Source organism: Leucoraja erinacea, chromosome 14, assembly GCF_028641065.1.
Source record: "Leucoraja erinacea ecotype New England chromosome 14, Leri_hhj_1, whole genome shotgun sequence".
NCBI classification, from domain to species: Eukaryota; Metazoa; Chordata; class Chondrichthyes; order Rajiformes; family Rajidae; genus Leucoraja; species Leucoraja erinaceus.
Genome location: NC_073390.1, coordinates 44,760,232 through 44,773,306, shown reverse-complemented (window position 1 = coordinate 44,773,306; position 13,075 = coordinate 44,760,232).

Genomic DNA, 13,075 nt, shown 5'->3' with positions numbered 1-13,075 from the left:
TAGTGGGTCGCCAGGAGGTCGTAGGTTCTCGTAGGTTGTCGCCGTTGCTGAAGGGTGAATTTCATTGGCTCATTGGGAAAAAAACCCGCAAACAGTACTTTTCAGAACCAAGGATAACCGACCGGTAATGTTAAATGTCCGCCGAGCTTCACAGCCGTGTATTTCTGGCTTCTTAAAAGTTGTCTCCGCTCCTTCTCCCCATCCCGTCTCCCCCTTCTCACCCCCTCTCTCCCACCCTCTTTTGAAGGACTTAAGTGACCCTTCCCGTACACTGTGCTTTCACTGTCTTAATTACAGCACCAACCTTCCTGTTCATTGTGGTGTGTGTCTGTGTGTCTGTATCACATTGGCTTTGCACCGTGTGAATTTCACTCAGACAGCGCTCCCCCCGCTTGCCCTGTCCCCCGCCTGCATAGCGACAGTCGCCGCTTCAGTCGCCAGTTATACCAAAGAAAGATACTAAGTGTTTTGATTAGTACGGGTGTCGGTGGTTTGAGTTTAGGTGGAGAAGGCAGGAGAATAGGGTTGAGAAACCAGTCATGATTGAATGGCGGAGTAGATGTCATGGCCCAAATGGCCCTATTCTGAAGTGCTGGAGTAACTCAGCGGGTCAGGCAGCATCTCTGGATGAAAAGGATGGGTGAGTGTTCGGGTCGAAACCCTTCTAAAGACAGGAGTGTTTTCACAGCAAATTTGTTTGTTCCTTTCCAATACTGCTTCTTATTCTGTGAAAGTTTGAGGGTGAAATCAATGATGAGTTGAAGGTAGACAAAAATGCTGGAGAAACTCAGCGGGTGAGGCAGCATCTATGGAGCGAAGGAATAGGCGACGTTTCGTGTCGAGACCCTTCCTCAGACTGATGTGGGGGTGGGGGAACGGGAAGAAGAAAGGAAACAGAGACAGTGGGCTGTGGGAGAGCTGAGAAGGGGAGGGGAAGGAGGGAGAAAGCAAGGACTACCTGAAATTGGAGTTTGTGGTATTTACTGTGCTCAGCATACAACAGATTGTAATCACCTTGAAATCACTCACTACTTAGTTCTTAGTAGTTTAATTATTTTATAAATCCATATATAATGGAACCAATGCATGGGTTTACAGGATGGGGAAGATTCTTATAGAGCAAGGGTTCCCAACCTGGGGTAAATTTCGCCGACCCAGGGGGTGCATTTGTTGATTCTGGATTTGTACATATTTTTTCTCATTGACTGACTGTGTTTGGTTCTGGTATACCGGTATCTGTTCATCATTAGTTGCTCATAAATAAGTGAAATAACATTCTTATGTGCTATTAAAGTTGCCAGGGGTAAACGGGACGAAAAAGGTTGGGAACCCCTGTTATAGAGTCATACAGTGTGGAAACAGGCCCTTCGGCCCAACTTGCCCACACCGGCCAACATGTCCCATCTACACTTCAAATTCCTAGGAGTCAGTATCACCACCAACCTCTCCTGGACCACCCATATTGGAGCAACGGCCAAGAAAGCTCAGTATGCCCCCAACAACTCTCACCAACTTCTACAGATGCACTGTAGAAACCATTTTATCATGATACATCACAACTTGGTTTGGGAACAGTTCCATCCAAGACTGCACTGTGAAAACGCACACCTCCAGATTCAGGGGCAGTTTCTTCCCTGCTGTCATCAGGCAACTTAACCATCTAGAGAGTGGTCCTATACTACTATCCTCCCTCCCCGCACCCCCCCCCCCCAGATCAGTGGCTAATGTGATGTCATGCTTTTGTAGTTATGCCCACTAGCTTTTTTTAACGTCGCGAGCTACTACACTCTTCAGTATGAAGTTAACTCTCAAGTAAGAGCTTGTAGTTGTTTATTCGAAATAAACAGTGTATAACCTGCCAAGGTATAAGGTCTTTATTATTACAAGGACTTAAAACCAACATGGTGTCAGAAGTGGGATTCGAACCCACGCCTCCACTTGGAGACCATGGCCTGAGCGCTGCGTGCCTTCAGAATGATGGCCATGGCTATAAGCCTGTCGCCTATGCATCACGCACCATGCCTGACACAGAACAACGATATGCCCAAATTTAAAAGGAATTACTAGTGGTTATTTTTGCCTGCAAAAAGTTCAACTATTTCACCTTTGGTCGCACAGTTACAGTTGAAAGCGACCACCAACCTCTTATCAGCATTTTCAATAAACCTATTCATCCGTAGGGTCTTGCCACCGACAAGACCCTATGGTCGCTAACTTCTGTCATTAAGCATGGCTGGCCAGACAAGCGCTACAACGTTCCTTTGTCAGCACAACATCTTCTGCCTGTGAAGGAGCCAATCCCTCCTCCCTATTATCCGGATCGTACAAGTGTATTTCAATCTGCATCTGGTGACCCTCACATGCTCTTGCAAGCACAACAATCCATGCCCGTGACAGTTCCTCTGCGTGTCCCATCTTCTCCTGTGCCACAGTCTCCTGCTTCGACCCCAGAGCCATTGGTCCACTCCCCCACGGTGCTGAAATCACCAACTCTGTTCCCGGGGAAGAGGAATGGAGATGGCGTCTATCGTACACGTGCCGGTCGTGTTAGCAGGCCGGACGTGAAGTATCCGGACTATGATTGACTTTACACACGTCTGTCATCGGGTGTGAGTTTAGCTTTGCTTAGTTATGGGTATAGTGCTATTGATTCTCTAAGAGGGGGGATGTAGATCAGTGGCTCATGTTATGTCATGCTTTTGTAGTTACGTCCACTAGCTTGTTAGCGGCACGGTCTACTGCACTCTTCAGTATGAAGTTAACTCTGAAGTAAGAGCTTGTAGCTGTTTATTCTAAATATGTCACCATCATGAAAACTTTCACTGCACGTGGTAACGAAAAGCCATGGATGACAGCAGAGGTGCGCTCGCTGCTGAGGGCTCGTGATGCAGCCTACAGAGCCGGTAACACAGCCGCTCTCCGATCCACCAGGACTGCACTGGGAAAAGGAATCAGGGCAGCGAAACGTGCCTTCGCGGGGAAAATCCAGGGACACCTCTGCGACACAGGAGACACCAGGAGGATGTGGAAGGGAATCGAAACATTGACGGGGTACAAGGCAAGGCAGCAGGTAACCGACACGGACACTTCTCTCCCAGATAAATTAAACAACTTCTTTGCTCGTTTTGATGCAGCAAACACCACACCCAAGAGGAGAGCCAGCCCCTGCCTACAAACCGACCAGCCAGTCCTGACCATAGACACAATGGACACACGGAGAATCCTGTCTAAGGTCAACCCGTGGAAAGCAGTCGGACCCGACAACATCCCAGGACGTGTGCTAAAGGAATGTGCTGAGGAGTTAGCAGATGTGCTAACAGACATCTTCAACATCTCCCTTAGTCAGGCCATTGTCCCCACATGCCTCAAAACTTCCACGATAATCCCCATAGCGAAGAAACCAGTGGTTGCCTGCCTAAATGACTACCGCCCTGTCGCCTTGACCCCAATAATAATGATGTGTTTTGAACGCCTGGTGAAACCCCACATTACTGCCAGCCTCCCCTCATCGTTAGATCCCCTACAGTTTGCCTATCGCCCCAACCGCTCTACAGAGGATGCCATCTCCACCACGCTGCACACAGTAATCGCGCATCTGGAACACAAGAACACATACGCCAGAATCCTGTACATTGACTTCAGCTCAGCGTTTAATAACATCATCCCACAGAGACTTGTGGAGAAAACTAACCCTGCTGGGCCTCAACACCACCCTGTGTCACTGGATCTTGGACTTTCTGACAGAGAGACCGCAGTCAGTCCGTGTTGGCAAGAACACTTCAGGCTCGATCACGCTGAGCACCGGCTCCCCTCAAGGCTGTGTGCTCAGCCCGCTGTTGTTCACACTGCTCACACATGACTGTGCTGCCAGATTCAGGGACAATAAAATCATAAAGTTCGCGGACGACACTACAGTGGTGGGACTCATCAGTGGAGATGACGAAACAAGGTACAGGGAGGAAGTAGAACAACTGGTGGACTGGTGCGGCAAAAATAACCTGGAATTGAATGTCGAAAAAACTAAGGAGATGGTTGTCGACTTCAGGAGGGCGCAGCCAGAGCATACACCGCTCAACATTAGTGGCACTGCAGTGGAGAGAGTGGAGAGCATAAAGTTCCTCGGTGTGCAGATAACGGACAACCTCACCTGGTCCAGGAACACCACTGGGACCGTCAAACGGGCCCATCAGCGACTGCACTTCCTGAGGAAACTAAAACAGGCCTCACTCCCCACCAACATCCTCAGGACTTTCTACAGGGGCACGGTGGAGTCTGTACTCACGTACTGCATCAATACGTGGTACTGCACCTGCAACTGCTCGGACAGGAAGGCTCTGCAGAGGGTAGTGAGGGGAGCAGAGAGGATTATTGGCGTCTCCCTACCCTCGGTACAAGAACTGTTCCAGAGCCGCTGTCTGAAGAAAGCACAGAGAATTGCCAAGGACAAACTGCACCCCCTCCACACACACCTGGATCTCTTGCCATCAGGCAAGAGATATCGAAGCATCAAAGCCCGGACTACGAGGCTGCTAAACAGCTTCCTACCACAGGCTGTGAGGCTGCTAAACAGTCACTCTGCACTCACAGTCACTTGACTTGACTCTGCGGCTGGCACGGACACTTTAATAACTGGCACTGGCCACTCAAATCAGCGGCCCCGGACATTTTTTTATGATTGGTTTACTGTTTTTAACATTGTGTTTTTTACCTGATTTTAACTATTTATTCTGTTCCATCAGGGACTGGATTGTTTTTTTTAGTGTTATTATGTGAGAAGTGTTTTAAATTTCATGTGCGAGGCTCCGCTATTCACTGGGAAACGTCTTTTCATTTTGCACTGTACTTGTTGCTTGCAAGATGACAATAAAGGTTGATTGATTGATTGATAACCTGCCAAGGTATGAGGTCTTTATTATTACACGGACCACAAACCAACACCAACACCAACACCAAGACCAATATAAAATAGAATTGTACTTTCTGTCTCTCTGTTAGGTATTTTTTTTTTCTTTTTGGTCCTAGTGTGAATGGGTGATCGATGGCCAGTGGGACGAAGCTGCATGTGTTTCCGTGCTGTATCTTGAAAGAAAAACCAATGCCCAGATGTATTTTAAGTCAAATGACATTGTTTCTAATCTCCCTCAAGGGAGTTCGTGTTTGTATCTCTTACTGCCTCCCAAGAGTTATTCAGATTTAAAACAAGTTTAAAACATGATGTATTATTTTGCAATGGCTATAATCAATTTCAAATATTATGCCCAATATATAAAAGGGATGTTTCTCACTGTGAAAAAGTTGCCATTTTGTTTCTAGGTTGTTTTTTTTTAAATTTGACGTTCTTTCCAGTTTAAAAAAAAAATCTAAATATATTTATAAATTATATTATATATTGTCTAACTTATATATATCCGTTTTCAGTTTCGTTTTCTATTATCATGTTATTCTGTTCTGTTTTCTGTTACTAAATTGATATATATATATATAGGGACTATAAAACCCGGAAATGTGGAGGTGCCTCATTTCTCTGCAAGATGGAGGGGGAGCGAGAGGTCGGAATTCTGAGTCTGAGCTGTGAATAACACTGAACACATGTCTATTAAACTGTGAGTGGTTTTACTAACCTGTCAGTGCCCTTAATGTGGTTTGAAAATGCAAAAGTGTGTTTTGATTTGAAAGTGCTAAAGCTGTGTTGCCTTTGGTTTGAAAGTGTTAAAGCTGTGTCCCATTTGGTCTAGTATATATATATATATATACTAGACCAAGTGCAGTCCCGTTGGGTCTGTTCCCCCAATGTGCGGTTGTGGGTGGGGGGAGGCGTCATGCAGCGTCACACACTAACTACACCCCCCCCCCCCCCCCGCACATTGGAGAGGAGAGGGAGGGGGGAGAGGAGAGGGAGGGGCACTCTCTCTCCCCCCCTCCCTCTCCTCTCCACCCCCCTCTCCTCTCCCCCCTCTCCTCCCCCCGAGAGGAGGGGGGAGGTGGGAGAGGAGAGGGAGGGGGGGAGGAGAGGAGGGGGAGAGGGGAGAGGAGAGGGAGGGGGGAGAGAGTCGGAGAGAGGGAAGGAGAGAGGGAGAGAGAGAGGGAGAGGGAGAGGGAGAGGGGAGAGGGGGGAGAGGAGAGAGGGAGGAGGGGAGGGGGAAGAGGGGAGGGAGGGAGGAGAGGAGAGGGAGGGGGGAGGGGAGAGAGGGTGGGAGGGGAGAGGGGTGGGAGGGGAGGGGGAGGGGGGGGAGGGGAGGGGGGGAGAGGGGGGGAGGGGAGAGGGAGGGGGGCAGGGGGGAGAGGAGGGGAGGGTGGGGGAGGGAGGGGGGGGGGGAGGGGAAATGGGGGGAGGGAGGAGGAGGGGGGGGGAGGGAGGGGAGAGGGGGGGGGGGAGGGAGAGGGAGGGGGGGGGGGGGGAGAGGAGAGGGGGGGGGAGGAGAGTTGAGGGGAGGAGATGAGAGGGAGGGGGAGAGGAGAGGAGAGGGGAGGGGAGAGGGGGGAGAGGAGAGGGAGGAGGGGAGGGGGAAGAGGGGGGGGAGGGAGGGGAGGAGAGGAGGGGGGAGGGGAGGGGTGGGGGGGAGAGGGGAGGGGGAGGGGAGGGGGGGGGAGAGGGGGGGAGGGGGAGAGGGGGGAGAGGGGAGAGGAGGGAGGGGGGGAGAGGGAGGGGAGGGGGGGGGAGGAGAAGGAGAGGAGGAGGGGGGGTGGAGAGGAGAGGGAGAGGGGGGAGGGAGGGAGAGTGCCTTTTTACTTCAACCCAAACCCAAACAACCATTTGCAGGCAGTGCTTTTTTTACCTCTAACCATATTTTCATTTTTAAACCAAATTAAGGGTACTCAGTGCTGTAGACATTTGTCAGTCATTCAGAGCTCTGATTGAGGCACACCACTTGCAGAGACTGATTGAGGCACACCACTTCCTGGTTTTATAGTCCCTCCTCCTCCCTCCAGCAGGGGCAGCAGAGAGAATGGGGAATGTTGTAAAAACATTAATATCTCTGTCATTTTTCATCGACGGGAACAATCCTCGGCACACATGCGGCGGAGGGGGGCTCTGAGCGAGGTGGCCAAAAATGACGGCCGTAGGTGGCGGCGTACTCTCGGAAACCGCAGCACAGAAAGCCAAAACCAGTCAAGAACAGAGTTTTAGTAATATAGATATGACTGAGATATATACTGTGTAACTGAGAGTGATATATATATATATATATACATATCAGATATATATAAGTGATAGAGAGATATTTTATTTATATATATATCTGTTTTATATTAATCTGTTATACAAGGATGGGGAAAGGGTGGGTAAAGATTGGTTTAAGATGGGGGAAATTGGTGGAATGAAAATGGGGTAGGAAGATGAGGGGGAGATGGGTGGGGAGGAGGGGAAGTGGGGAGAGGAGGAGTAGTGGGGAGAGTGGAACAGAGGGAAGTGGAAGGGAGGAGGAGATGGTAGATAAAGATGGGGTGGGGAAAGGGGAGAGGATAAAGAGGTAAGGGGTAGAAAGGGAAAATAAGAGTGAAAGGGGGTGAACATGGGGGGGGGGGGGGGTAGAGAGAGAGAGAGAGGAAAGTAAAGGATAAAAGGGGAAATGGGATTGGGAAAAGTGTGAGCACATATTACGATGAATTCCTAAGCAGCGAATCCCTCTGCAGAATGTTTCAAAAACGGAAAGTGTTGTTGCTAGTGTTCCAAGTCCGTGCTCCAGCTTGCGGTCATTGTACTGATCAGAGGCAGGCTGTCGGCTGGAAGGGCCGGCGCTCGGCGGCGCTCTCTGTACCTCTCTCGGCCGGAGTGGGTCTTGGCAGGAGCGGAGGGAGGGAGGGATAGAAAGAGAGAGAGAGAGAGACCGGTAGCTCGCCGCTGCCGAAAGCCGCAGGGACTCCAGACAGAAGCGGCTGCAGAGACAGGCAGACCTGCAAGCAACAACCGCAGAGGGGTAAAAGCGCCTTGTATGATCTTTGCAAACCAGGAGGTGAGAGGTAAGGAGTGCGGAGAAACTTTATTGTGTTTGGGGAAACTTTATTGTGAAAGGGGCGAATACTGGGTTACAGTCAGGAGCGCTGGCGATGTGTTTGTGTTAGAACGTGTGCCTTCTATCACAGTGAGGAAAGTTGATTCCACTGTGGTGGATGTTTATGTTAGATTTGATTTGATGTGTGTATTGTGTCATTTTCACTTAGTATGGCTGTATGGTAACTCAAATGTCACTGTTCCTTAACCGGTTAAGTGACAATAAATGCGAACTTGAACTTGAACTAGGAAGGAACTGCAGATGCTGGTTTACACCAAAGATAGACACAAAATGCTGTGTATAATATATGTATGTGTATGAGGGTTCAGATAGACACAAAACGCTGTATATGTGTACAGTATATATATATATTATATATATATGTGCGTATATACATTAACTTAACTTTAACTTGAATAACTCAGCAGGACAACAGACAATAGGAGCAGTAGTAGGCCATTCGGCCCTTCGAGCCAGCACTGCTATTCAATGTGATCATGGCTGATCATCCTCAATCAGTACCCCATTCCTGCCTTCTCCCCATATCCCCTGACACCGCTATTTTTAAGAGCCCTGTCTAGCTCTCTCTTGAAAGCATCCAGAGAACCTGCCTCCACCGCCCTCTGAGGCAGAGAATTCCACAGACTCACCAGTCTCTGTGTGAAAAAGTGTTTCCTCGTCTCCGTTCTAAATGGCTTACTCCTTATTCTTAAACTGTGGCCCCTGGTTCTGGACTCCCCCAACATCGGGAACATGTTTCCTGCCTCTAGTGTGTCCAAGCCCTTAACAATCATATATGTTTCAATAAGATTCCCTCTCATCCTTGTAAACTCCAGAGTGTACAAGCCCAGCTGCTCCATTCTCTCAGCATATGACAATCCCGCCATCCCAGGAATTAACCTTGTAAACCTACGCTGCACTCCCTCAACAGGAAGAATGTCCTTCCTCAAATTAGGGGACCAAAGCTGCACCCAATACTCCAGGTGTGGTCTCACTAGGGCTCTGTACAGGCAGCATATCTGCAAAGAAGGAAAGGGTGGCGTTTTGGGTCGAGACCCTTCTTCAGACCCAGTCAGGGGAGTGGGGAGACTAGAGATATGGAAGGGTGCAAAGAACATGTAAGGCGTGAAAGGGACAAATCAAAGCAGAGGGTGATGAAGGAAGTGTCCTGATGAGTGCTATACAGAAGCTTTCTCATGTTATCCACTGGCCGAGTTCACTTCTAGGTGCAGGAGGATGAGGGGTGATCTTAAATGGAGGTGTATAAAATCACAAGAGGAATAGATAATGCAGATGCACAGAGTCTCTTGCCCAGAGTGGGGGAATCGAGGACCAGAGGACATGGGTTCAAGGTGAACGGGGAAAGATTTAATAGAAAACTGAGGGCTAACATTTTCACACAGAGGGTGGTGGGTGTATGGCACAAGCTGCCAGAGGAGGTAGTTGAGGCTGGGACTATCCCCACATTTAAGAAACTGTTAGACAGGTACCTGTACATGGTTCGGGCAGGTTTGGAGGGATATGGACCAAATGCAGGCAGGTGGGACTAGTGTAGATGGGACATGTTGGCAAGTGTGCACAAGTTGGGCCGAAGGGCCTGTTTTCACACTATCAACTTTGAATCTATTTATCCAATTCTATTTAGAAACATAGAAAATAGGTGCGGGAGGAGGCCCTTCGAGCCAGCACCGTAATTCATTGTGATCATGGCTGATGGCCCCAATCAATAACCCGTGCCTGCCTTCTCCCCATATCCCTTGATTCCACTAACCCCTAGAGCTCTATCTATTTGAATGCATTTCCGCCAACTCGAAAAACCAAAACAATTTAGTTTAGTTTAGAGATACAGAGTGGAAACAGGCCCTTCAGCCCATCGAGCCCACACCGACCAGCGATCCCCGCACAATAACACTATCCTACACACACTCGGGTCAATTTACACTTATACCAAGCAAATTGACCTACAAACCTGCATGTCTTTGGAGTGTGGGAGGAAACCGAAGATCCCGGAGAAAACCCACGCGGGTCACGGGGAGAACGTACAAACTCCGTACAGACAGCACCCGTAGTCGGCATCGAACCCGGGATCTCCAGCGCTGCAAGCACTGTAAGCAGCAACTCTACCGCTGCGCCACTGTGCCGCCCTTAATAGTTCAGTGCTTGGAATAAGGCCCCTTTAATCACTCCAGCTGCTGTTATGTGTGAACTGGCATTTGGTTTGGAAAACTGGGAAGCAGGAGAAGACTGTTTGGCCCCTTGAGTTCTGCTGTACCTTTCGATAAGATGTATATGAAGGAACTGCAGATGCTGGTTTAAACCGAAGATAGACACAAAAAGCTGGAGTAACTCAGCGGGACAGGCAGCGTCTCTGGAGAGAAGGAATGGGTGACGTTTCAGGTCAAGACCCTTAATGTCACCCGTTCCTTCTCTCCAGAGATGCTGCCTGTCCCGCTGAGTTACTCCAGCATTTAGTGTCAATCTTTAGACCGTTGAGAGATTTGCTCTGCACCCTAGCACTGCCGATCACCAGTCTCTCTTTCTCTCTCTCCCTCCCTACCCATCTCTGCAATCTAAAGCATGCTCACATTCCGGCTCTTCAAGTTCTGACTTTGGACTTTAGACTTCAGAGATACAGCGCGGTAACAGGCCCTTCGGCCCATCGAGCCCATGCCGACCAGCGATCACCCTGTACAGCAATACTACCCTACTCTTTGGTCGGTGCGGACTCGGTGGGCCGAAGGACCTGTTTCCGCGCTGATTCTCTGAACTAAACTAACCCGAAGAAGGGTCTCGACCCGAAACGTCGCCTATTCCTTCTCTCCATTGATGCTTCCTCACCTGCTGAGTTCCTCCAGCATTTTTGTCTGCCTTCGATTTTTTTTCCAGCATCTGCAGTTCTTTCTTAAACTAAAATGCTTATCACTAATTGAAAGTACACATGAATGCTTAACCATAAGTTAGGAATTATTTATTAGGAGTCTGTCTTATATATATTTTTTTAAACACGTTGTAATTTGGGATCATTAATCAGTTATTATGGAGAAACTGCAGCAGTCAGTAAAAAGTCTGGGTTTTTGACTCTGACTAATCATAACCTTTACTGAATTTTCTCAAGCAAATCAAGGTTTTAAAAGTCAGGAGAAAGCATATTTAGTTTTGATAAGTATCTCGATAATTTTTTGGCACTGTGGTTGACCTCGCCAGGTTCCATCCTGAAACGTCACCTATCCGTGTTCTTCAGAGATGCTGCCAGACCTGCTGAGTTAGTAATTTGAGGAAGGACATTCTTGCTATTGAGGGAGTGCAGCGTAGGTTTACAAGGTTGATTCCGGGGATGGCGGGACTGTCATCTGCTGAGAGAATGGAGTGGCTGGGCTTGTATACTCTGGAGTTTAGAAGGATGAGAGGGATTCTTATTGAAACATATAATTTTATTAAGGGTTTGGACACACTAGAGACAGGAAACATGTTCCCGATGTTGGGGGAGTTCAGAACCAGGGGCTACAGTTTAAGTATAAGGGGTAAGCCATTTAGAACATAGACGAGGAAACACTTTTTCCACACAGAGAGTTATGAGTCTGGGGAATTCTCTGCCTCAGAAGGTGGTGGAGGCAGGTTCTCTCAGATACTTTCAAGAGAGAGCTAGATAGGGCTCTTAAAGATAGCGGAGTCAGGAGATATGGGGAGAAGGCAGGAACGGGGTACTGATTGTGGATGATCAGCCATGATCACATTGAATGACAGTGCTGGCTCGAAGGGCTGAATGGCCTACTCCTGCCCCTATTGTCTATTGTCCAGCACTTTGTATCCATCGTGTTTAATATATTTTTTCTTATTTTACCTATAAAATGTTTCTTATTATATAAAAGGTTTTACTTTGGGACATGATAGGCATATCCCTAAATTGGGGTGGAGTCTAGAACCAGGGGTCACGGTTTAAGAACAAGGGGTTGAGGACTGAGATGAGGGAAAAAAAAAATTGCCCAGTAAATTGTGAATCTGTGGAATTCTCTGCCACAGAAGGCAGTGGAGGCCAATTCAAAGTCAAGATCAAAGTCAAATTCATTCGTCACTGGATGTTTTCACGAGAGAGTTGATTTAACTCTTAGGGCTAACGGAATCAAGGGACATGGGGAGAAAGCAGGAGCGGGGTACTGGTTTTAGATGATCAGCCATGATCTTATTGAATGGCAGAGCTAGCTCGATGGGCCGAATGGCCTACTCCTGCATCTATTTTTCTATATTTACCAATTTTGGTATTGGTGACATGGTGGTGCAGCGGTAGAGCTGCTGCCTCACAGCGCCAGACACCCTGGGTTTGATCCTGGTTATGGTTGCTGTCTCTGTGGAGTTTGTATGTTCTCCCTGTGACCATGTGGGTTTGCTCCCGTTTCCTCCCACATTGCAAAGACATGCAGGTTTGCAGGTTAATTGGCTTCTGTAAATTGGCCCTCGTGTGTGGGATGTGAAACTGGGTTAACATAGATCTAATGTACAGGTGATTGATGGTCGGCGTGGACTCAGTGGGCCAGAGGACCTGTTACCACGCTGTATCTCTAAACTAAATCAAACTGCGCTTTAAGATTGTGCAGGAAGTAACTGCAGATGCTGGCTTGCACCTACAATAGACACAAAATGCTCCCTCCTGGAATAAATAATGTTCTATCGTATTGTTAACTAAACAGGACTACAGAATCCCAATGTGTAGGAAGGAACTGCAGATGCTGGTTTAAACCGAAGATAGACACAAATTGCAGGAGTAATTCTGTAGAATGACACAAAGTGCTGGAGTAACTCAGCGGGACAGGCAGCATCTCTGGAGAGGAGGAACGGGTGACGTTTCGGGTCGAGACCCTTCCTCAGACGAAGAAGTGTCTTGACCCGAAACGTCACCCGTTCCTTCTCTCCAGGGATGCTGCCTGCCCCGCTGAGTTACTCCAGCACTTTGTGTCATTCTACAGAATCCGAATATTGTTATTTGTATTTAGATAAATGTCTCCCAGTAAATCCAGCTTTGACATTGATTGCAATTACATTCCAGGAACAAGGCAGTGAGATGGCAAAATGTACAGCAGACATTT